Genomic DNA, 26,898 nt, shown 5'->3' with positions numbered 1-26,898 from the left:
CATGTATGAAAGAATTATGAACGGTGGCTTTGCCACAAATACTATGTCAACTACATGACCATGCTAAGCAATATGACAATGATGAATGTGTCATGATGAACGGAATGATGGAAAGTTGCATGGCAATATATCTCGGAATGGCTATGGAAATGCCATAATAGGTAGGTATGGTGGCTATTTTGAGGAAGATATAAGGAGCTTTATGTGTGAAAGAGCATATCATATCACGGGGTTTGGATGCACCGGTGGAGTTTGCGCCAACTCTCAATGTGAGAAAGGGAAATGCACGGTACCGAAGAGGCTAGCAAGGATGGAAGGGTGAGAGTGCGTATAGTCCATGGACTCAACATTAGTCATAAAGAACTCACATACTTATTGCAAAAATCTACAAGTCATCAAAAACCTCGCTACTACGCGCATGCTCCTAGGGGGGGTAGATTGGTAGGAAAAGACCATCGCCCGTCCCCGACCGCCACTCATAAGGAAGACAATCAAATAACACCTCATGTTTCAAATTTGTTGCATAACGTTTACCATACGTGCATTCTACGGGACTTGCAAACCTCAACACAAGTATTTCTCAATTTCACAACTACTCAACTAGCATGATTTTTATATTATTACCTCCATGTCTCAAAACAATCATCAAGCATCAAACTTCTCTTAGTATTCAACACACTCATAAGAAAGTTTTATTATTAATCTTGCATACCAAGCATATTAGGATTTTAAGGAAATTACCATGCTATTAAGACTCTCAAAATAATCTAAGTGAAGCATGAGAGATCAATAGTTTCTATAAAACAAATCCACCACCGTGCTCTAAAAGATATAAGTGAAGCACTAGAGCAAAATTATATAACTCAAAAGATATAAGAGAAGCACATATAGTATTCTAACAAATTCCAAATCATGTATGGCTCTCTCAAAAGGTGTGTACAGCAAGGATGATTGTGGTAAACTAACAAGCAAAGACTCAAATCATACAAGACGCTCCAAGCAAAACACATATCATGTGGTAAATAAAAATATAGCTCCAAGTAAAGTTACTGATAGAAGTAGACGAAAGAGGGAATGCCTTCCTGGGCATCCCCAAGCTTTGGCTTTTAGGTGTACTTATATTATCTTGGGGGTGCCATGGGCATCCCCAAGCTTAGGCTCTTGCCACTCCTTGTTCCATAATCCATCAAATCTTTACCCAAAACTTGAAAACTTCACAACACAAAACTTAAAGTAGAAAACTCGTGAGCTCCGTTAGCGAAAGAAAACAAAAGACCACTTCAAGGTACTGTAATTAACTCATTATTTACTTATATGGGTGTTATACCTACTGTATTACAACTTCTCTATGGTTCATAAACTATTTTACTAGCCATAGATTCATCAAAATAAGCAAACAACACACGCAAAACAGAATCTGTCAAAAACAGAACAGTCTATAGTAATCTATAGCTAGTGCAAGATCTAGAACCCCAAAAATTCTAAAATAAATTTATGTACGTGAGGAATTTATCTATTAATCATATGCAAAAAGAATTAACTAAATAGCACTTTCCAAATAAAAATGATAGCAGTTCTCGTGAGCGCTAAAGTTTCTGTTTTTTACAGCAAGTTCAACAAGACTTTCCCCAAGTCTTCCCAGCGGTTCTACTTGGAAAAAACACTAATTAAACACAAAAAACACAACCAAAACAGAGGCTAAATAATTTATTTATTACTAAGCAGAGTCAAAAAGCAAGGAATAAAAATAAAATTGGGTTGCCTCCCAACAAGCGCTATCGTTTAACGCCCCTAGCTAGGCATAACAAGCACGAATAGATCTAGGTATTGCCATCTTTGGTAGGCAATCCATAAGTGGCTCTCATAATAGATTCATAAGGTAATTTAATTTTCTTTCTAGGAAAGTGTTCCATGCCTTTCCTTAACGGAAATTGGAATCTAATATTTCCTTCCTTCATATCAATAATTGCACCAATCGTTCTAAGGAAAGGTCTACCAAGAATAATAGGACATGAAGGATTGCAATCTATGTCAAGAACAATAAAATCTACGGGCACATAATTCCTATTTCCAACAATAAGAACATCATTAATTCTTCCCATAGGTTTCTTAATAGTGGAATCCGCAAGGTGCAAGTTTAGAGAGCAATCATCAAAATCACGGAAACCTAACAAATCACATAAAGTCTTTGGAATCATGGAAACACTAGCACCCAAATCACATAAAACATAGCATTCATGATCTTTAATTTTAATTTTAATAGTTGGTTCCCACTCATCATAAAGTTTTCTAGGGATAGAAACTTCTAATTCAAGTTTTTCTTCATAAGATTGCATTAAGGCATCAACGATATGTTTAGTAAACGCTTTATTTTGACTATAAGCATGAGTAGAATTTAGCACGGATTGCAACAAGGAAATACAATCAATAAAAGAGAAATTTTCATAGTTAAATTCCTTGAAATCCATAATAGTGGGTTTAGCAACATCTAGGGTTTTAATTTCTTCAATCCCACTTTTATCAAATTTAGCATCAAGATCAAAAGATTCAGAATTCTTGGAACGCCTTCTAGGTAAAGGTGGATCATATTCGGTCCCATCATTACCAAGATTCATATTGCAAAACAAATATTTAATAGGAGACACATCAATAACTTTTAGATCTTCATCATTATTTTCATAGGAACTAGAAGAACACGCTTTTATAAAGGCATCTTTCTTAGCACACATCCTAGCGGTTCTTTCTTTGCACTCGTCAATGGAAATTCTCATGGCTTTGAGAGACTCATTGATATCATGCTTAGGAGGAATAGATCTAAGTTTCAAATAATCAACATCAAGAGCAGTTCTATCAACGTGCCTAGCCAAATCATCAATCTTAAGCAATTTTTCTTCAATCATAGCATTAAAATTCTTTTGCAAAGTAATAAATTCTTTAATATTAGAATCAAAATCAGAGGGAATCTTATTATAATTTCCATAAGAATTGTTGTAGGAATTACCATAATTATTAGAGGGATTACTAGGATAAGGCCTAGGATTGAAATTTCCTCTATACGCGTTGTTACCAAAATTGTTCCTACCAACAAAATTCACATCCATAGATTGATTATTATTCTCAATCAAAGTAGACAACGGCATATCATTAGGATCAGAAGAAACACCCTTATTAGCAAATAATTTCATGAGTTCATCCATCTTTCCACTCAAAACATTAATTTCTTCTATTGCATGCACCTTTTTATTAGTAGATCTTTCAGTATGCCATTGAGAATAATTAACCATAATATTATCTAGGAGTTTAGTAGCTTCTCCTAAGATGATTTCCATAAAAGTGCCTCCTGCAGCCGAATCTAAAAGATTTCTAGAAGCAAAATTCAATCTGGCATAAAAATTTTGTATAATCATCCACAAGTTTAAACCATGAGTAGGGCAATTACGTATCATTATTTTCATTCTCTCCCAAGCTTGTGCAACATGTTCATGATCAAGTTGCTTAAAGTTCATAATATCGTTTCTAAGAGAGATGATCTTAGCGGGAGGAAAATACTTAGAGATAAAAGCATTTTTGCACTTGTTCCATGAATCAATACTATTTTTAGGCAAAGAAGAAAACCAAGCTTTAGCACGATCTCTAAGCGAAAAAGGAAATAGCTTCAATTTAACAATATCATTATCCACATATTTCTTCTTTTGCATATCACACAAATCAACGAAGCTATTTAGATGGGTAGCGGCATCTTCACTAGGAAGGCCGGAGAACGGATCTTTCATGACAAGATTCAACAAAGTAGTATTAATTTCACAAGATTCAGCATCGGTAAGAGGAGCAATCGGAGTGCTAATAAAATCATTGTTGTTGGTATTGGTGAAGTCACACAATTTAGTATTATCTTGAGCCATCGCGACAAACAAGCAAACTAACACACAAGAAAACAAAAAGCAAGCGGACAAAAAGGGGCAAATAGAGAAAGAGAGGGAGGATAGAGAGAGAGGGCGAATAAAACAGCAAGGGTGAATTGGGGGAGAGGAAAACGAGAGGCAAATGGCAAATAATGTAATGCGGGAGATAAGGGTATGTGATGGGTACTTGGTATGTTGACTTTTGCGTAGACCTCCTCAGCAACGGCGCCAGAAATCCTTCTTGCTACCTCTTTTAGCACTGCCTTGGTTTTCCCCGAAGAGGAAGGGATGATGCAGCAAAGTAGCGTAAGTATTTGCCTCAGTTTTTGAGAACCAAGGTATCAATCCAGTAGGAGGCTATGTGCGAGTCCCTCATACCTACACAAAACAAATAAATCCGCGCAACCAACGCAAATAGGGGTTGTCAATCCCTATAGGGCCACTTACGAGAGTGAGATCTGATAGATATGATAAGATAATATTTTTGGTGTTTTTATGATAAAGATGCAAAGTAAAATAAAAGCAAAGTAAATAATAAGTAGTAGGCGATTGATATGATAAAGATAGACCCGGGGGTCATAGGTTTCACTAGTGGCTTCTCTCGAGAGCATAAGTATTCTACGGTGGGTGAACAAATTATTGTTGAGCAATTGACAGAATTGAGCATAGTTATGAGAATATCTAGGTATGATCATGTATATAGGCATCACGTTCGAGACAAGTAGACCGACTCCTGCCTGCATCTACTACTATTACTCCACTCATCGACCGCTATCCAGCATGCATCTAGAGTATTAAGTTAAAAACAGAGTAACACCTTAAGTAAGATGACATGATGTAGAGGGATAGACTCATGCAATATGAAGAAAACCCCATCTTGTTATCCTCGATGGCAACAATACAATACGTGCCTTGCTACCCTTACTGTCACCGGGAAAGGACACCGCAAGATTGAACCCAAAGCGAAGCACTTCTCCATTGCAAGAAAGATCAATCTAGTAGGCCAAACCAAACTGATAATTCGAAGAGACTTGCAAAGATAACCAATCATACATAAAAGAATTCAGAGAAGATTCAAATATTATTCATAGATAGACTTGATCATAAACCCACAATTCATCGGTCTCAACAAACACACCGCTAAAAGAAGATTACATCGAATAGATCTCCACAAGAGAGGGGGAGAACATTGTATTGAGATCCAAAAAGAGAGAAGAAGCCATCTAGCTACTAACTATGGACCCGTAGGTCTGAAGTAAACTACTCACACTTCATCGGAGAGGCTATGGTGTTGATGTAGAAGCCCTCTGTGATCGATGCCCCCTCCGACGGAGCTCCGGAACAGGCCCCAAGATGGGATCTCGTGGATACAGAAAGTTACGACGGTGGAATTAGGGTTTTGGCTCCGTCTCTGATCGTTTGGGGGTACATGGGTATATATAGGAGGAAGAAGTACGTCGGTGGAGCAACAGGGGCCCCACGAGGGTGGAGGGCGCACCTGGGAGGGGGTAGGCGCGCCCCTACCTCGTGGGCTCTTGTTAGCTGGCTTGACATAGGGTCCAAGTCTCCTCGGTTGTATTCGGTGAGAAAATCACGTTCTCGAAGGTTTCATTCCGTTTGGACTCCGTTTGATATTCCTTTACTTCGAAACCCTAAAACAGGCAAAAACAGCAATTCTGGGATGGGCCTCCGGTTAATAGGTTAGTCCCAAAAATAATATAAAAGTGGATAATAAAGCCCAATAATGTCCAAAACAGTAGATAATATAGCATGGAGCTATCAAAAATTATAGATACGTTGGAAACGTATCAGCTACCATCTCCCATTGGTTGCACCTAGTAACCAAAGGCTCCCTGGAGTCCATAGGAGTGAGTAAGGACCACGTACGGATACAAGCAGTAGCTCTGAAGATGACCTGCAAGAAAGTTAAAGTGTGTTGTCTGTTAAAAATCATATCATTCCTGCAGTTCCATATAGCCCATAATAGTGTTGGGGAACGTTGCAGAAAACAAAAAATTTCCTACGGCTTCACCAAGATTCATCTATGAGTTCATCTAGCAACGAGTGATCGGATGCATCTACATACCTTTGTAGATCGCGAGCGGAAGCGTTCAAAGAACGGGGATGAGGTAGTCGAACACGACGTGATCCAAATCACCGGAGATCCTAGCACCGAACGGACGGTACCTCCGCGTTCAACACATGTACGGTCAGCGTAACGTCTCCTTCTTCTTGATCTAGCAAGGGGGAAGGAGAAGTTGATGAAGATCCAACAGCACGACGGTGTGGTGGTGGATGCAGGGCGTCACAGTAGAAGGGCTTCGCCTATACTACGAGAGAGAGATGTAACAGGGGAGAGGGAGGCGCCAAAAGGCTGAGGTATGATGTCCTCCATCTCCCCACTATATATAGGGGTGTCTAGGGGGGGAGCCGGCCCTAGGAGATCCAATCTCCTAGGGGGGCGGCGGCCAAGGGGTGGGGGGCTTGCCCCCCAAGCAAGGGGGCGCCCCCCTTTAGGGTTTCCCCCAAACCCTAGGCGCATGGGCCCTTTTGGGGCTGGTGCCCTTGGCCCATATAGGCCAAGGCGCACCCCCTACAGCCCATGTGGCCCCCGGGGCAGGTGGCCCCACCCGGTGGACCCCCGGGACCCTTCCGGTGGTCCCGGTACAATACCGATGACCCCGAAACTTGTCCCGATGGCCGAAATAGCACTTCCTATATATAATTCTTTACCTCCGGACCATTCCGGAATTCCTCGTGACGTCCGGGATCTCATCCGGGACTCCAAACAACATTCGGGTTACTGCATATACATATCTTCACAACCCTAGCGTCACCGAACCTTAAGTGTGTAGACCCTATGGGTTCGGGAGACAGGCAGACATGACCGAGACGACTCTCCGGTCAATAACCAACAGCGGGATCTGGATACCCATGTTGGCTCCCACATGCTCCACGATGATCTCATCGGATGAACCACGATGTCGAGGATTCAAGCAACCCCGTATGCAATTCCCTTTGTCAATCGATATGTTACTTGCCCGAGATTCGATCGTCGGTATCCCAATACCTCGTTCAATCTCGTTACCGGCAAGTCACTTTACTCGTACCGTAATGCATGATCCTGTGACCAGACACTTGGTTATTTTGAGCTCATTATGATGATGCATTACTGAGTGGGCCCAGTGATACCTCTCCGTCATACGGAGTGACAAATCCCAGTCTTGATCCGTGTCAACCCAACAGATACTTTCAGAGATACCCATAGTCTACCTTTATAGTCACCCAGTTACGTTGTGACGTTTGTTATACCCAAAGCACTCCTACGGTATCCGGGAGTTACACGATCTCATGGTCTAAGGAAAAGATACTTGACATTGGAAAAACTCTAGCAAACGAACTATACGATCTTTATGCTATGTTTAGGATTGGGTCTTGTCCATCACATCATTCTCCTAATGATGTGATCTCGTTATCAATGACATCCAATGTCCATAGTCAGGAAACCATGACTATCTATTGATCAACGAGCTAGTCAACTAGAGGCTTACTAGGGACATGTTGGTGTCTGTTATTCACACATGTATTACGATTTTCGGATAACACAATTATAGCATGAATAAAGACAATTATCATGAACAAGGAAATATAATAATAATGCTTTTATTATTGCCTCTAGGGCATATTTCCAACAAATAGTGCACATATTCCAATCTAAATACGGGCCGCAGTAATCTGTTCAACCCCAGCTAACCACGTCCCAAACAATGATGCAATATCAACTGGAGGAGTAATGTTGAAAGCTATATGAATCGTTCTCCAAAGTAGCTTGGCAAGTGGGCAATCAAGAAATAAGTGTTGTATTGTTTCATCATGATCACAAAAACAACACCGCGAACTTCCTACCCATCGCCTTTTAATTAAGTTATCCTTTGTGAGTATCACTTGCTTGTGGACAAACCACATAAATATTTTAATACGCAAAGGAACCTTAACCTTCCAAATGTGCAACGACCTTGAGAGTGGGCCAGAATTAATCAAATCCGTATAGAATGATTTCACTGTAAAAATCCCATTCTTAGTTAACTTCCATTGTGACGCATCCGGCTGGTCGGAGAGTTGAACGTTTATCAGTCTCCGAACCAAATGCGTCTAGGCGGTCCATCTCTCACCAACTAACACCCGTCTGAACTGGATGTTCAAGGGAATAGTTTGAAGGAATGTGCCTACGTAATCCTCCTTACGTAGCACAATATTATATAAGGTAGGGTATTGGACGGCTAGGGGCGTCTCTCCTAACCATGTATCCTCCCAAAATCTTGTTGACATCCCATTGCCCACCAAGAATTTGACCCTACGAAAGAACAAGTCCTTCGTTCTAACAAGTCCCTTCCAGAATGGCGAGTCAGTCGGTCGCATGGTAACCTGAGCTAGTGTCTTCAAGTGTAAATACTTATTGCACAGGATTTGTGACCACATATCCTCTGGCTCAGTCTCTAGCTTATATAACCATTTACTCATAAGACAATTATTCTTAATTTCTAAGTTCTCAATACCGAGACCCCCCTTGGTCTTTAGGTCGGCAAAGGATGTCCCATCTCGCGAGGTGGTATTTCCTCTTGGCCTCATCAGACTGTCAGAAGAAACGAGATCTAAAGAAATCAAGTTGCTTCCGAACCCCTTTCGGAATTTCAAAGAACGAAGGTAGAAACATCAGCATACTAGTCAGTACTGAGTTAATCAGGACTAACCGACCTACATATGACATAAGCTTGCCCTTCTAGCAACTAAGTTTTTTTAATTCATTCTTCAATACACTTCCATTCTTTATTGGATAGCTTATGGTGATGGATCGGAATACCCAAGTAACCGAATGGTAAAGCACCTAATTCACATCCGAACAATTGTCTGTAAGTGTGTTCCTCTTCTTTGGCCTTCCCAAAGCAGAACAACTCGCTCTTATGAAAATTAATTTTTAAACCAGACAATTGTTCGAAGAGGCATAAGATAAGTTTCATATTACGTGCCTTTGCCATGTCATGTTCCATGAATAATATAGTGTCATCAGCATATTGTAGAATGGATACTCCTCCATCGACTAGATGAGTAACTAAACCCTCTACATGGCCATGCTGCTTGGCCCTGCCAATAATGACGGCCAACATATCTGCCACAATATTGAACAGAAGAGGATATATGGAATCCCCTTATCTCAGCCCCTTATGTGTCTGAAAATAGTGACTGATATCATCGTTCACCTTGATTCCGACACTACCCTTCTGTACTTGGGTATCCACTTGGTTCCTCCAAGCTTCACTAAAACTCTTCATGTGCATTGCCTGCTGAAGAAAAGGCCACTTTACTTTATCATACGCCTTCTCAAAATCCACTTTGAAGATAACCCATCAAGTTTCTTCGAGTGGATCTCATGAAGCGTTTCATGCAGCACGACCACCCCTTCCAGTATGTGTCGCCCCGGCATGAACGCTGTCTGGCTGGGTTGGATCACTGAATGAGAAATTTGTGTCAATCTATTGGTTCCAACCTTTGTCAAAATTTTGAAACTCACATTCAACAAACATATAGGCCGGAATTGTTCGATCCGAACTGCCTCATCTTTCTTAGGTAGCAGTGTTATCGTACCGAAGTTAAGATGAAACAACTCTAAATGACCGTTGAAAAAATCATGAAACATAGGCATAAGATCATCTTAATAATATGCCAACATTTCTTATAGAATTCAGCTGGAAACCCGTCTGGTCCCGGTGCTTTATTTGTCTTCATTTGTGATATTGCCAGAAGAACCTCTTTTTCAGTAAACGGTGCAGAGAGAATATCATTCTCCGCTGTCTGTAATTGAGGAAGATCATCAATCACAGATTCATCGAGCGTCACCGTACTTGTATCCGGGGGTCCAAAAAGGTGCTTATAATAATTCAGATATACGCTTTCAGATTTTTCATGTCCTACTATTGTCCCCTCGTCCTGTTCAAGCTGTATAATTTTCTTCTTCCTATGTTTGCCATTTGCAACCATATGGAAGAATTGTATATTGTCGTCCCTTTGAACAACCTTAAGTGTTTTAGCACGCAATGCCCACTTGAGCTCCTCCTCTCTCAAGAGAGCTCGTAGACCTTGCTCAGCCTCGGACTTAGTTCTTTGCTCATTAACTGAAAGAAGAGTGTCTTCTGCCTTTAAGTCTAGTGCCTCAATTAATTGAGTAAGACGCTATTTTTCTTGTTTGTAAATCCCACTCTCATTTCTGGCCCACCCTCTCAAAAACAGTCGGAGATGTCTAATTTTATTTTGCCATCTTTGAACATGCGTCCTCCCACTAACAGGCTTAGCCCACTCACATGCAATGAGCTCCAAAAATCCTTCTTTCTCGAACCAACTTTGTTTGAAAGAGAAGTTGTTTTTATTTGCCACATGGGTAGCCTCACCCGAGTCTAATAAAAGTGGTGTGTGGTCCGAGATCGCTCTCTGCATCGCATGGACTGACACCAACGGATATTTTTGTTCCCACTCAACACTGGCAAGTACCCTATCCAACTTTTCATAAGTCGGAGTGGGTAATGAGTTGGCCCATGTGAATTCTCTACCGGTGAGTTCTATTTCTCTCAAATTAAGACTCTCGATAATCATGTTAAACATCATAGACCAACGGCCATCAAAATTGTCATTGTTCTTTTCATCTCTCCTCCTGATTATATTAAAATCCCCCCTACAAGTACAGATTTTCATTTCCACAAATCCGCACTAGGTCGGCCAAAAAGTCTGGTTTGAATTCAGGTTGTGCTGCCCCATATACAGCTACAAGAGACCACCGGAACCCATACAGTTTTGATATTACCCTGAATTTAACTAAAAAGTCTCCCTGAACCACATTAAGCACCTCTAACATCTCACACCGCACTCCTACTAAAATCCCGTCGGATCTTCCTTTAGGAGGTAAGATGTGCCAGTCAAAATCGATACTACTGGAAAGAGTTTGGAGAAATTGTGATGTGAAATTGTCTCGTCCTGTTTCCAAAAGTGTTATAAAGTCTAAGTGATGTTCTATCGTTGTCTCTGCTAAGAACCTCTGTTTAGCCAAGTCAGCTAGACCTCTCCTATTCCAAAAGATTCCTTTCATAAATCATCATGAAATTTTTTCTTAAGCTTAACTCTAGCACTTCTGCGTACTGCCGAAGTAGGATAATTTTTTTGCTTCTAGGGTCGTTTGGGCTTCTCCCCAACACCCTGCGGAAAAGTAGGATTGATCCCTCCTCATCCTCGGCTCCGCACTAGACAAAAGATTATTACATATATTTGCTAGATCAACCATTCCTAAATTGTTCATTTTATTATCATTCATGGGTTTGATAGAAGCAAGATTACGAATAATTTCAGAAGCCCTCTCCGCTTCCAAGTCTAAAAGATCGTTGACGGATTTAACGACCTCGGTTTCATTTGATCCCAAAGAAATCCCTAAGTCATTTGCCTTATCCACTATTTTCATTCTCTGTGAAGTGCAAAATTGAACAACTTTTATCAAAAGACGTACTTGTAGTAGTCTCGACATGACGAAGCATGGCTGCCCTCTTGGCACGCGCTAGCTGCAGGTCGTCCGCATCAGGCTGTTCCTGGATCCGGTTGCTGACACGCCTGCCAGCCGTCACCGGATCCGCGATCCTGCCGAAAGCGATAAGCTCCTCCGTCGTCCTCTCCGAAGGGGTGTGTTTCCGACTCCCACGTCCTTCCCCTATCATCGGTGAAGAAGGGTAAGGCATGGTTGAGCAGAAATCGGCCGCAGTGGTCAAGGGGGAAGAGGACCGTGGAGCCACCTGCTCACTAGTCCCGCTCCCCCCCTCGCCAATAGAGCAGCGCGGCCCCTGTCCATCCTGCACGGCGTAGTTCAGCGGAGGAGTTAAGACACGGGGCTCTTGCCCAGACCTCACTCCCAGATCTCCCGGGACAACCGGGATAGAAAGGGCACCTCGGACCTCCTGTCCAGGCTCCCCTCCCAGAGAGCTCGAGCCGGACGCGTGTAAGAGGGCGCTATGAGCCTCCTGCCCACGCCCCCCACTTGCGAGCAGCTCGCAAGTGTCCATCTGCCCATTGGGCGTGTATCCCATCCTGACTGGGTCACTGTCAGTCCGTCGTAGTCCCTGTGGTGCCAAATGTGAACCGGAAGCCTCAAGTACCGTCGTATCCTCGCAGGCAGGGATCAACACCGGTGGTAGCTCAAGTTCCACCGGGTCGTCCGCCTCGACTCTGGTGCTCCATAACCCACTAGGAGCTGACCTCGCTCCAAACAAGCCAAAACAAAGAGTATTCATCAGAGTTGTGAATGGGGGTGCCTCTTTGGCAGAGTTATCTGTCTTATTTGGCTGCACATTGGGCCCCTTGGCCGGCTCCCGTGAAGAGTTATCTGACTCCTTATCCTAGTCCCCGGGGGCTCCGCCCCCTCAGTTGTGTCCATATCCTGAATCTCATCCCCATCCTCGAAAACCGGAGTGTCCTCAATCTCAAGCTCTAAAACGTACGTGACTCCAGCATGTGTCCATCAAACCATATCTGGTATGAACTCAACACTCACCACACTGACGAACAACCTCGCAGCCCCATGTGAACGAGTGAACGACATGTCTACCTGTTCTGTCTTGCCAATCAAAGAACCCAAGCTCCAAGCAATCAGAAAGTGCTTAATCAGTTTTGGTGGTGCGCCAAAGAATCGAACCCACACCTTCTCTAAAGGTGTACCCTCTGGTTCATCCTGTTTCGACTCATCAAAAGCAATAATAACATTGGTACTTGGAACTCTGCATAGACCCCACTTAAGAAAATGCATATGATCCTCTTTAGTGGGGAAATCCATCTTGTAGGCCCGTCCCTCCAGTTTTTCCATATGCCACTGATAATTACCCGGAACCAGGTCACGCAGCTGCCTCACAATCCGAGCCTCAGTCAATTGCCCATTAGTAACCCGAACCACAGCTGGGAATGAACTCTCAACCACATGCGGTAGAGGATCCGCCTCCGGTGTCTCAAAGAACATCAACTCCTTGCAACACACACCAAAAATGTTTATGCCAGGTTTAGGACCGGATAGGAGTGGGTAGTCACCGGTCACATGCTGCGATCTGAGGCAATAGTCACAAAGCTCATTAGTACACTCTGCCACAAAGTGACCCGGTCCGCCACATCTATAGCAAGGCAACTTCTTCTTCTTAATTTCCCACTTTGAAAGTTTTTCTCCCTCCGCTATGTTCGTCCCTTTGTCTGTCTTACCATCCCTAGATTTTGCGGCTCCAGAGACTGCCGGAACGGTCACCGCTGCTAGCGCCCTGATCGCGTCAACCGCAGCCGCGGGCAACGGGGGTGAGACTCCTGACTCATCTACTGTGTGCTCGAGGTCCGCTCTTGAAGCCGTGTCTGCAAGGGGTGGTGGTGGAGGCAGAGGCTGTCGCGGTGGAGGTAGGCGCCTCCCTTTCCCGCCCCGCCGATAGCCTCCTTAGAAATGGTCATTGGGACCGGCAACGCCTTCAACAAAGTTACCGGGTGGGCCCTGAAAATGACCTGGACCGTCACCATGGTACCAGTTGTAACCACGGCCGCCACCGGATGATGATCCACAGTGCAGCCCCTCACCATAAGAATCATACGCATTGTCTCCCTACTGCCCGTATCGGTTGAATCTCGGACCATCTCTGCTATATCCACCACGTCCTTGACCTTCCCAACCATTGTTAGCACCTCAACCCCTTCTTAGGGCCGACGCCTTGGCCACTGGCAGCTGTATCGGTTCATCCGGCTTGCCCGAGCAGCATGCACCGACGCCTGAGAGCCGGAGGCAACAGCCATCAGGCCCTGTCGCGCGGGTGGTTGAACGTCACGACCGGCTCCCTACGGCCCTTGCAGGAGTGGACCCCCATGTCCGACACCACCAGCACTAGCGGCGAGCGGAACGGCATGGCCGGCACCCCCGGCACCACCAGCACCAGCGGGGGGCGGAGCGTCGCGGCCGGCACCAGCGGCACCAACGGCGGGCGGAGGCCCTCGCTTGACGGGTGGTGGCCCGCATCCCACCCTGTCGCCGATGCAAGAGATTCTCTTCGCTCGTCCCTTGCCCAGCATAAGAAAGCCTGGATCGATAACCCTAGTCGGGATCACGGTGGCGTCGGGCAACGGTGGTGATACATGCACACACGCACGTGTTGGATCCGCCGAGGCTTGGGCTCCTGGCTGGGCCTCGCCTGAGTCTAGAAATCCCACGACCGTCGCTGCATCTGACACGAACTCATGACCCAGCAGCAAATTCAAACGAGCCTGTCTGGCCGTTCGAATAGCTCTCGCCGACCTCGCCACCGGCGACCTTTGCGGTGGTGGCGATCGACCCTTCTTTCCCTTCTTCTTCTTTCGAGTAACAAGAGTCCAAGAATCCGGCATAAAATCTGACAAAGTAACGGGTTCGCGGAGTACCTTAGGAATCGGGCTAATCCAGGGTTTCACTGTCCCGTAAGTGTTCACCAACCACCACGTCATACTCATCAATCCTGAAATGAAGCCCTACCTCAATCAAGACGTCGTCTGGTAAGTATTCGCCAACTAGGGTGTCATTCTCCAAATCTAGGAGAACCATCCAGCGTGAATGAGGAGTGAATCGGATGCGGCCTTTGATCCAATTGACGCAATCCGTCCCGGCGAAGAATTGTGCCCGCCATTGTGTGAATCTCCTCTCCTCCCGTCCGATCTCTTTCAGCGCCGGGGAACCGAGGCCACCATGCGATCCCGCCGCCCTCTATTTTCCTCCCGACGGCGCCGCCACGGAAGCACTTGGAACACACGATCTGATCTGCGGCGATCCCCTAGAGCCCCCTGTTGGGGAACGTAGTAATTTCAAAAAAAATCCTACGCACACGCATGATCATGGTTATGCATAGCAACGAGATGGGAGAGTGTGTCCACGTACCCTCGTAGACCGAAAGAGGAAGCGTTAGCACAACGTGGTTGATGTAGTCATACGTCTTACGATCCGACCAATCAAGTACCGAACGCACGGCACCCCCGAGTTCTGCACACGTTCAACTCGATGACGTCCCACGAACTCCAATCCAGCCGAGTGTTGAGGGAGAGTTTCGTCAGCATGACGGCGTGGTGACGATGATGATGTTCTACCGACGCAGGGTTTCGCCTAAGCACCGCTACGATATGATCGAGGTGGATTATGGTGGAGGGGGGCACCGCACACGGCTAAGAGATCAAGAGATCAATTGTTGTGTCTATGGGGTGCCCCCCTCCTCCGTATATAAAGGGGGGAGGAGGAGAGGGCCGGCCAAGGGGGTGGCGCGCCCTAGGAGGGGGAAACCTACTCCAAGTAGGTTTGCCCCTCCCTTTCCTAATCCAAGAAGGAGGGGGAGGAAGGAGTGGGAGAGGGGAAAGGCAAGGGGGGCGCCCCCCTTTCCTTGTCCTATTCGAACTCAAGGGGAGGGGGCGCGCCTCTTGCCCTGGCCGGCCCCTCTCTCTCCACTAAGGCCCAACAAGGCCCATTAGTTCCCGCGGGGGGGGGGGGGGGGGGGGGGTCCGGTAACCCTCGGTACTCCGATAAATGTCTGAAACCTTCCGGAACCTTTCCGGTGTCCAAACATAGTCGTCCAATATATCGATCTTTACGTCTCGACCATTTCGAGACTCCTCGTCATGTCCGTGATCACATCCGGGACTCCGAACTACCTTCGGTACATCAAAACATATAAACTCATAATATAATCGTCATCTAACTTTAAGCGTGCGGACCCTACGGGTTCGAGAACTATGTAGACATGACCGAGACACGTCTCCGGTCAATAACCAATAGCGAAACTTGGATGCTCATATCGGCTCCTACATATTCTACGAAGATCTTTATCGGTCAAACCGCATAACAACATATGTTGTTTCCTTTGTCATCGGTATGTTACTTGCCCAAGATTCGATCGTCGGTATCTCAATACCTAGTTCAATCTCGTTATTGGCAAGTCTCTTTACTCGTTCCGTAATATATCATCCCGCAACTAACTCATTAGTTGCACTGCTTGCAAGGCTTATAGTTATATGCATTACCGCCCAGAGATACCTCTCCAACAATCAGAGTGACAAATCCTAATCTCGAAATACGCCAACCCAACAAGTACCTTTGGAGACACCTGTAGAGCACCTTTATAATTACCCAGTTACGTTGTGACGTTTGGTAGCACACAAAGTGTTCCTCCAGTAAATGGGAGTTGCATGATCTCATAGTCATAGGAACATGTATAAGTCATGAAGAAAGCAATAGCAACAAACTAAACGATCAAGTGCTAAGCTAACGGAATGGGTCAAGTCAATCACATCATTCCCCTAATGATGTGATCCCGTTAATCAAATGACAACTCTTTGTCTATGGCTAGGAAACATAACTATCTTTGATTAACGAGCTAGTCAAGTAGAGGCATACTACTGACACTCTGTTTGTCTATGTATTCACACATGTATCATGTTTCCGGTTAATACAATTCTAGCATGAATAATAAACATTTATCATGATATAAGGAAATAAATAATAACTTTATTATTGCCTCTAGGGCATACTTCCTTCAGTCTCCCACTTGCACTAGAGTCAATAATCTAGATTACACAGTAATGATTCTAACACCCATGGAGCCTTGGTGCTGATCATGTTTTGCTCGTGGAAGATGTTTAGTCAACAGGTCTGCAGTATTCAGATCCGTATGTATCTTGCAAATCTCTATGTCTCCCACCTGGACTTGATCCCAGATGGAGTTGAAGCGTCTCTTGATGTGCTTGGTTCTCTTGTGAAATCTGGATTCCTTTGCCAAAGCAATTGCACTAGCATTGTCACAAAAGTTTTCATTGGACCCGATGCACTAGGTATGACACCTAGATCGGATATGAACTCCTTCATCCAGACTCCTTCATTTGCTGCTTCCGAAGCAGCTATGTACTCCGCTTCACATGTAGATCCCGCCACAATTCTTTGTTTAGAACTGCACCAACTGACAGCTCCACCGTTTAATGTAAACACATATCCAGTTTGCGATTAAGAATCATCCGGATCAGTGTCAAAGCTTGCATCAACGTAACTGTTTATGATGAGCTCTTTGTCACCTCCATAAATGAGAAACATATCCTTAGTCCTTTTCAGGTATTTCAGGATGTTCTTGACCGCTGTCCAGTGATCCACTCCTGGATTACTTTGGTACCTCCCTGCTAGACTTATAGCAAGGCACACATCAGGTCTGGTACATAGCATTGCATACATGATAGAGCCTATGGCTGAAGCATAGGGAACATCTTTCATTTTCTCTCTATCTTCTGCAATGGTCGGGCATTGAGTCTTACTCAACTTCATACCTTGTAACACAGGCAAGAACCCTTTCTTTGCTTGATCCATTTTGAACTTCTTCAAAACTTTGTCAAGGTATGTGCTTTGTGAAAGTCCAATTAAGCGTCTTGATCTATCTCTATAGATCTTGATGCCCAATATATAAGCAGCTTCACCGAGGTCTTTCATTGAAAAACTCTTATTCAAGTATCCCTTTATGCTATCCAAAAATTCTATATCATTTCCAATCAACAATATGTCATCCACATATAATATTAGAAATGCTACAGAGCTCCCACTCACTTTCTTGTAAATATAGGCTTCTCTAAAAGTCTGTACAAAACCAAATGCTTTGGTCACACTATCAAAGCGTTTATTCCAACTCCGAGAGGCTTGCACCAGTCCATAAATGGATCGCTGGAGCTTGCACACTTTATTAGCTCCCTTTGGATCGACAAAACCTTCTGGTTACATCGTATACAACTCTTCTTCCAGAAATCCATTCAGGAATGCAGTTTTGACATCCATTTGCCAACTTTCATAATCATAAAATGCGGCAATTGCTAACATGATTCGGACAGACTTAAGCATCGCTACGGGTGAGAAGGTCTCATCGTAGTCAATCCCTTGAACTTGTCGAAAACCTTTCGCAACAAGTCGAGCTTTGTAGATAGTAACATTACCGTTAGCGTTAGTCTTCTTCTTAAAGATCCATTTATTCTCAATTGCTTTCTGTGTTGGAAATATGCCCTAGAGGCAATAATAAATTGGTTATTATTATATTTCCTTGTTCATGATAATCGTTTATTATCCATGCTAGAATTGTATTGATAGGAAACTCAGATACATGTGTGGATACATAGACAACACCATGTCCCTAGTAAGCCTCTAGTTGACTAGCTCGTTGATCAATAGATGGTTACGGTTTCCTGACCATGGACATTGGATGTCATTGATAACGGGATCACATCATTAGGAGAATGATGTGATGGACAAAGACCCAATCCTAAGCCTAGCACAAGATCATGTAGTTCGTATGCTAAAGCTTTTCTAATGTCAAGTATCATTTCCTTAGACCATGAGATTGTGCAACTCCCGGATACCGTAGGAGTGCTTTGGGTGTGCCAAACGTCACAACGTAACTGGGTGGCTATAAACGTACACTACAGGTATCTCCGAAAGTGTATGTTGGGTTGGCACGAATCGAGACTGGGATTTGTCACTTCGTGTAAACGGAGAGGTATCTCTGGGCCCACTCGGTAGGACATCATCATAATGTGCACAATGTGATCAAGGAGTTGATCACGGGATGATGTGTTACGTAACGAGTAAAGAGACTTGCCGGTAATGAGATTGAACAAGGTATCGGGATACCGACGATCGAATCTCGGGCAAGTATTGTACCGCTAGACAAAGGGAATTGTATACGGGATTGATTAAGTCCTTGACATCGTGGTTCATCCAATGAGATCATCGTGGAACATGTGGGAGCCAACATGGGTATCCAGATCCCGCTGTTGGTTATTGACCGGAGAGTCATCTCGGTCATGTCTGCATGTCTCCCGAACCCGTAGGGTCTACACACTTAAGGTTCGGTGACGCTAGGGTTATAGAGATATTAGTATGCGGTAACCCAAAAGTTGTTCGGAGTCCCGGATGAGATCCCGGACGTCACGAGGAGTTCCGGAATGGTTCGGAGGTAAAGAATTATATATAGGAAGTGCTATTTCGGCCATCGGGACAAGTTTCGGGGTCACCGGTATTGTACCGGGACCACCGGAAGGGTCCCGGGGGTCCACCGGGTGGGGCCACCTGCCCCGGGGGACCACATGGGCTGTAGGGGGTGCGCCTTGGCCTATATGGGCCAAGGGCACCAGCCCCTAGAGGCCCATGCGCCAAGAGATGAGGGAGAGGAAGAGTCCTAAAGGGGGAAGGCACCTCCGAGGTGCCTTGGGGAGGAGGGACTCCTCCCTGGCCACACCCTTCCTTGGAGGAAGGGCCAAGGCTGCGCCCCCCCTCTCCCTTGGCCCTATATATAGTGGGGGAAAGGGAGGGCAACTAAACCTAAGCCCTGGCGCCTCCCTCTCCCTCCCATGACACATCTCCCTCCTCCCGCAGCGCTTGGCGAAGCCCTGTTGGAATCCCGCTACTTCCACCACCACGCCGTCGTGCTGCTGGATCTCCACCAACCTCTCCTCCCCCCTTGCTGGATCAAGAAGGAGGAGACGTCGCTGCTCCGTACGTGTGTTGAACGCGGAGGTGCCGTCCGTTCGGCGCTAGGATCATCGGTGATTTGGATCACGACGAGTACGACTCCATCAACCCCGTTCTCTTGAACGCTTCCGCGCGCGATCTACAAGGGTATGTAGATCCACTCCTCCCTCGTTGCTAGATGACTCCATAGATTGATCTTGGTGACACATAGGAAAATTTTGAATTATTGCTACGTTCCCCAACAGTGGCATCATGAGCTGGGTCTATGCGTAGTTTCTATGCACGAGTAGAACACAAAGTAGTTGTGGGCGTTGATTTTGTTCAATATGCTTACCGTTACTAGTCCAATCTTGATTCGGTGGCATTGTGGGATGAAGCGGCCCGGACCGACCTTACACGCACTCTTACGTGAGACTGGTTCCACCGACTGACATGCACTAGTTGCATAAGGTGGCTAGCGGGTGTCTGTCTCTCCCACTTTAGTCGGATCGGATTCGATGAAAAGGGTCCTTATGAAGGGTAAATAGCAATTGGCATATCACGTTGTGGTTTTTGCGTAGGTAAGAAACGTTCTTGCTAGAAACCCATAGCAGCCACGTAAAACATGCAAACAACAATTAGAGGACGTCTAACTTGTTTTTGCAGGGTATGCTATGTGATGTGATATGGCCAAAAGGATGTGATGAATGATATATGTGATGTATGAGATTGATCATGTTCTTGTAATAGGAATCACGACTTGCATGTCGATGAGTATGACAACCGGCAGGAGCCATAGGAGTTGTCTTAATTTATTTATGACCTGCGTGTCAACATAAACGTCATGTAATTACTTTACTTTATTGCTAACCGTTAGCCATAGTAGTAGAAGTAATAGTTGGCGAGACAACTTCATGAAGACACAATGATGGAGATCATGATGATGGAGATCATGGTGTCATGCCGGTGACAAGATGATCATGGAGCCCCAAGATGGAGATCAAAGGAGCTATATGATATTGGCCATATCATGTCACTACTATTTGATTGCATGTGATGTTTATCATGTTTATGCATCTTATTTGCTTAGAACGACGGTAGTAAATAAGATGATCCCTCATTAAAATTTCAAGAAAGTGTTCCCCCTAACTGTGCACCGTTGCGAAAGTTCGTCGTTTCGAAGCACCACGTGATGATCGGGTGTGATAGATTCTTACGTTCACATACAACGGGTGTAAGCCAGATTTACACACGCAAAACACTTAGGTTGACTTGACGAGCCTAGCATGTACAGACATGGCCTCGGAACACAAGAGACCGAAAGGTCGAGCATGAGTCGTATGGCAGATACGATCAACATGAAGATGTTCACCGATGTTGACTAGTCCTTCTCACGTGATGATCGGACACGGCCTAGTTGACTCGGATCATGTAATCACTTAGATGACTAGAGGGATGTCTATCTGAGTGGGAGTTCATAAGATGAACTTAATTATCCTGAACATAGTCAAAAGGTCTTCGCAAATTATGTCATAGCTCGCGCTTCAGTTCTACTGTTTAGTTATGTTCCTAGAGAAAATTTAGTTGAAAGTTGATAGTAGCAATTATGCGGACTAGGTCCGTAAACTGAGGATTGTCCTCATTGCTTCATAGAAGGCTTATGTCCTTAATGCACCGCTCAGTGTGCTGAACCTCGAACGTCGTCTGTGGATGTTGCGAACATCTGACATACACATTTTGATAACTACATGATAGTCCAGCTAAATGGTTTAGAATTGAGGCACCAAAGACGTTTTTGAAACGTCGTGAAACATATGAGATGTTTCGAGGGCTGAAATTGGGATTTCAGGCTCGTGCCCACGTCAAGAGGTATAAGACCTCTGACGATTTTCTTAGCCTGCAAACTAAGGGAGAAAAGCTCAATTGTTGAACTTGTGCTCAGATTGTCTGAGTACAACAATCGCTTGAATCGAGTGGGAGTTGATCTTCCAGATGAAATAGTGATGGTTCTCCGAAGTCATTACCACCAAGCTGCTAGAGCTTCATGATGAACTATGATATATCAGGGACATATATGATGATCCATGAGATATTCGCGATGTTTGACACCACAAAAGTAGAAATCAAGAAGGAGCATCAATTGTTGATGGTTGGTGAAACAAATAGTTTCAAGAAAGGCAAGGGCAAGAAGGGATACTTCATGAAACGGCAATTCAGCTGCTGCTCTAGTGAAGAAACCCAAGGTTGAACCCAAACCCGAGACTAAGTGCTTCTGTAATAAAGGGAACAACCACTGGAGCAGAATTACCCTAGATACTTGGTAGATGAGAAGGCTGGCAAGGTCGATAGAAGTATATTGGATATACATTGTGTTAATTTGTACTTTACTAGTACTCCTAGTAGCACCAGGGTATTAGATACCGGTTCGGTTGCTAAGTGTTAGTAACTCGAAATAAAAGCTACGGAATAAACGGAGACTAGCTAAAGGTGAGCTGACGATATGTGTTGGAAATGCTTCCAATGTTGATATGATCAAGCATCGCATGCTCCCTCTACCATCGAGATTGGCGTTTGCGTTGAGCATAGACATGATTGGATTATGTCTATCGCAATACGGTTATTCATTTAAGGAGAATAACGGTTACTCTGTTTATTTGAATAATACCTTCAATGGTCTTGCACCTAAAATGAATGGTTCATTGAATCTCGATCATAGTGATACACATGTTCATGCCAAAAGATATAAGATAGTAATGATAGTACCACCTACTTGTGGCACTTCCACTTAAGTCATATCGGTATAAAACGCATGAAGAGGCTCCATGTTGATGGATCTTTGGACTCACTCATTTTTGAAAGGTTTGAGACATGCGAACCATGTCTATTGATGTATATGCATGAAGAAACTCCATGCAAATGGACCGTTTGGACTCACTTGATTTTGAATCACTTGAGACATGCAAATCATACCACATGGGCAAGATGACTGAAAGCCTCGTTTTCAGTAAAATGGAACTAACTTGTTGGAAGTAATACATTTTGATGTGTGCAGTCCAATGAGTGCTGAGGCGTGTAGTGGATATCGTTATGTTCTTACTTCACAGATGATTTGAGTAGATGTTGAGTATATTTACTTGATGAATCACAAGTCTGAATTATTGAAAGGTTCAAGTAATTTCAGGGTGAAGTTGAAAGATCGTCGTGACAAGAGGATAAAATATCTATGATATGATCATAGAGATGAATATCTGAATTACGAGTTTGGCACAGAATTAAAACATTGTGGAAATTGTTTCACAACTAATACAGCCTGGAACACCATAGTGTGATGGTGTGTCCAAACATCATAACTGCACCCTATTGGATATGATGCATACCATGATGTCTCTTATCGAATTACCATGATAGTTTATGGGTTAGGCATTAAAGACAACCACATTCACTTTAAATAGGGCACCACGTAATTCCGATGAGATGACACCGTATGAACTATGGTTTAGAGAAACCTAAGCTATCATTTCTTAAAAGTTTGGGGCTACGACGCTTATGTGAAAAAGTTTCAGGCTGATAAGCTCGAACCCAAAGCGGATAAATGCATCTTCATAGGACACCCAAAACAGTTGGGTATACCTCCTGTCTCAGATCCGAAAGCAATTAGGGATTGTTTCTAGAATCGGGTCCTTTCTCGAGGAAAAGTTTCTCTCGAAAGAATTGAGTGGGAGGATGGTGGACACTTGATGAGGTTATTGAACCGTCTCTTCAACTAGTGTGTGGCAGGGCACAGGAAGTTGTTCCTGTGGCACCTACACCAATTGAAGTGGAAGCTTATGATAGTGATCATGAAACTTCAGATCAAGTCACTACCAAACCTCGTGGGATGACAAGGATGCGTACTACTTCAGAGTGGTACGTAATCCTGTCTTGGAAGTCATGTTGCTAGACAACAATGAACCTACGAGCTATGGAGAAGCGATGGTGGGCCTAGATTCCAAAATGGCTCGAGGCCATATAATCCGAGAGAGGATCCATATATGAAAACAAAGTGTAGACTTTGGGAGAACTACTTGATGGTCGTAAGGCTGTTAAGTACATATGGATTTTAAAAGGAAGACGGACAATGATGGTAAATGTCACCATTAAGAAAGCTCGACTTGTCGTTAAGATGTTTTCCGACAAGTTCAAGGAGTTGACTGCGATGAGACTTTCTCACTCGTAGCGATGCTAAGAGTCTGTTGGAATTATATTAGCAATTACTGCATTATTTGTGAAATCTTGCAGATAGGATGCCAAAAACCATTGTTTCCTCGACGATTTTTGAGGGAAGGTTGTATGTGATACAACCGGAAGGTTTTGTTAATCCTGAAAGATGCTAATAAGTATGCAAAACTCCAGCAATCCTTCTAAGGACTGGAGTAAGCATCTCGGAGTTGGAATGTATGCTTTGATAAGATGATCAAAGATTTTGGGTGTATACAAAGTTTATGAGAAACTTGTATTTCCAAAAGGGTGAGTGGGAGCACTATAGAATTTCTGATAAATATATGTTGACATATTGTTGATCAGAAATGACGTAGAATTTCTGGAAAGCATATAGGGTTATTTGGAAAGTATTTTTCAATGGAAAGCCTGGATTAAGCTACTTAAACATTAAGCATCAAGATCTATAAGGATAGATCAAAATTCTTAATGGTACTTTCAAATGAGCACATACCTTGACATGATCTTGAAGGTGTTCAAGATGGACCAGTCAAAGAAGGAGTTCTTGCCTGAGTTGTAAGGTATGAAGTTAAGACTTAAAGCTCGACCACGAAAGAATAGAGAGAAAGGACGAAGGTCGTCCCCTATGCTTAAGACATAGGCTCTACAGTATGCTATGCTGTGTACCGCACCTGAAATGTGCCTTGCCATGAGTCAGTCAAGGGGTACAAGAGTGATCCAAGAATGGATCACAGGACAGCGGTCAAAGTTATCCTTAGTAACTAGTGGACTAAGGAATTTTCTCGATTATGGAGGTGGTAAAAGAGTTCGTCGTAAAGGGTTACGCCGATGCAAACTTTGACACTAATCCAGATTATTCTGAGTAGTAAACTGGATTCGTATAGTAGAACAGTTATTTGGAATAGCTCCAAATGTAGCGTAGTAGTTGCATCTACAAGATGACATAAGAAATTTGCGAAGTACATACGGATCTGAAAGATTCAGACCTGTTGACTATAACATCTCTCACAAGCATAACATGATCAAACCCAGAACTCATCGAGTGTTAATCACATGGTAATGTGAACTAGATTATTGACTCTAGTAAACTCTTTGGGTGTTAGTCACATGGGGATGTGACCTTGAGTGTTAGTCACATAGCGATGTGAACTGGATTATTGACTCTAGTGCAAGTGGGAGACTGTTGGAAATATGCCCTAGAGGCAATAATAAATTGGTTATTATTATATTTCCTTGTTCATGATAATCATTTATTATCCATGCTAGAATTGTATTGATAGGAAACTCAGATACATGTGTGGATACATAGACAACACCATGTCCCTAGTAAGCCTCTAGTTGACTAGCTCGTTGATCAATAGATGGTTACGGTTTCCTGACCATGGACATTGGATGTCATTGATAACGGGATCACATCATTAGGAGAATGATGTGATGGACAAAGACCCAATCCTAAGCCTAGCACAAGATCATGTAGTTCGTATGCTAAAGCTTTTCTAATGTCAAGTATCATTTCCTTAGACCATGAGATTGTGCAACTCCCGGATACCGTAGGAGTGCTTTGGGTGTGCCAAACGTCACAACGTAACTGGGTGGCTATAAAGGTACACTACAGGTATCTCCGAAAGTGTATGTTGGGTTGGCACGAATCGAGACTGGGATTTGTCACTCCGTGTAAACGGAGAGGTATCTCTGGGCCCACTCGGTAGGACATCATCATAATGTGCACAATGTGATCAAGGATTTGATCACGGGATGATGTGTTACGGAACGAGTAAAGAGACTTGACAGTAATGAGATTGAACAAGGTATCGGGATACCGACGATCGAATCTCGGGCAAGTATCGTACCGCTAGACAAAGGGAATTGTATACGGGATTGATTAAGTCCTTGACATCGTGGTTCATCCAATGAGATCATCGTGGAACATGTGGGAGCCAACATGGGTATCCAGATCCCGCTGTTGGTTATTGACCGGAGAGTCATCTCGGTCATGTCTGCATGTCTCCCGAACCCGTAGGGTCTACACACTTAAGGTTCGGTGACGCTAGGGTTATAGAGATATTAGTATGCGGTAACCCGAAAGTTGTTCGGAGTCCCGGATGAGATCCCGGACGTCACGAGGAGTTCCGGAATGGTCCGGAGGTAAAGAATTATATATAGGAAGTGCTATTTCGGCCATCGGGACAAGTTTCGGGGTCACCGGTATTGTACCGGGACCACCGGAAGGGTCCCGGGGGTCCATCGGGTGGGGCCACCTGCCCCGGGGGACCACATGGGCTGTAGGGGGTGCGCCTTGGCCTATATGGGCCAAGGGCACCATCCCCTAGAGGCCCATGCGCCAAGAGATGAGGGAGAGGAAGAGTCCTAAAGGGGGAAGGCACCTCCGAGGTGCCTTGGGGAGGAGGGACTCCTCCCTGGCCGCACCCTTCCTTGGAGGAAGGGCCAAGGCTGCGCTCCCCCCCTCTCCCTTGGCCCTATATATAGTGGGGGAAAGGGAGGGCAACTAAACCTAAGCCCTGGCGCCTCCCTCTCCCTCCCATGACACATCTCCCTCCTCCCGCAGCGCTTGGCGAAGCCCTGTTGGAATCCCGCTACTTCCACCACCACGCCGTCGTGCTGCTGGATCTCCACCAACCTCTCCTCCCCCCTTGCTGGATCAAGAAGGAGGAGACGTCGCTGCTCCGTACGTGTGTTGAACGCGGAGGTGCCGTCCGTTCGGCGCTAGGATCATCGGTGATTTGGATCACGACGAGTACGACTCCATCAACCCCGTTCTCTTGAACGCTTCCGCGCGCGATCTACAAGGGTATGTAGATCCACTCCTCCCTTGTTGCTAGATGACTCCATAGATTGATCTTGGTGACACGTAGGAAAATTTTGAATTATTTCTACGTTCCCCAACATTCCGATCATTGGGCAAGTCAACCAAATTCCACACTTTGTTCTGATACGTGGATCCCATCTCAGATTTCATGGCCTCAAGCCATTTTGCGGAATCTGGGCTCACCATTGCTTCTTCATAGTTCGTAGGTTCATCATGATCTAGTAGCATGACTTCCAGAACAGGATTACCGTACCACTATGGTGCGGATCTTACTCTGGTCGATCTACGAGGTTCAGTAGTAACTTGATCTGAAGTTCCATGATCATCATCATTAACTTCCTCGCTAATTGGTATAGGTGTCACAGGAACCGATTTCTGTGATGAACTACTTTCCAATAGAGGAGCAGGTACAG

At 44.5% G+C, this 26,898-nt stretch overlaps 1 pseudogene; it reads right to left on the bottom strand.

The window, feature by feature from the left end:
- Positions 1-12,450: 12,450 nt before the first annotated feature.
- Positions 12,451-13,748, bottom strand: LOC147984573 (uncharacterized; annotated as a pseudogene).
- Positions 13,749-26,898: the final 13,150 nt, after the last annotated feature.

This window comes from Triticum urartu, chromosome 2A (assembly GCF_056163025.1).
Source record: "Triticum urartu cultivar PI428250 chromosome 2A, HENAU_Tu73, whole genome shotgun sequence".
Taxonomy (NCBI): domain Eukaryota; kingdom Viridiplantae; phylum Streptophyta; class Magnoliopsida; order Poales; family Poaceae; genus Triticum; species Triticum urartu.
The sequence above is the reverse complement of the archived record's forward strand: the minus strand, read 5'-3'. Positions and strand labels throughout refer to the sequence as shown.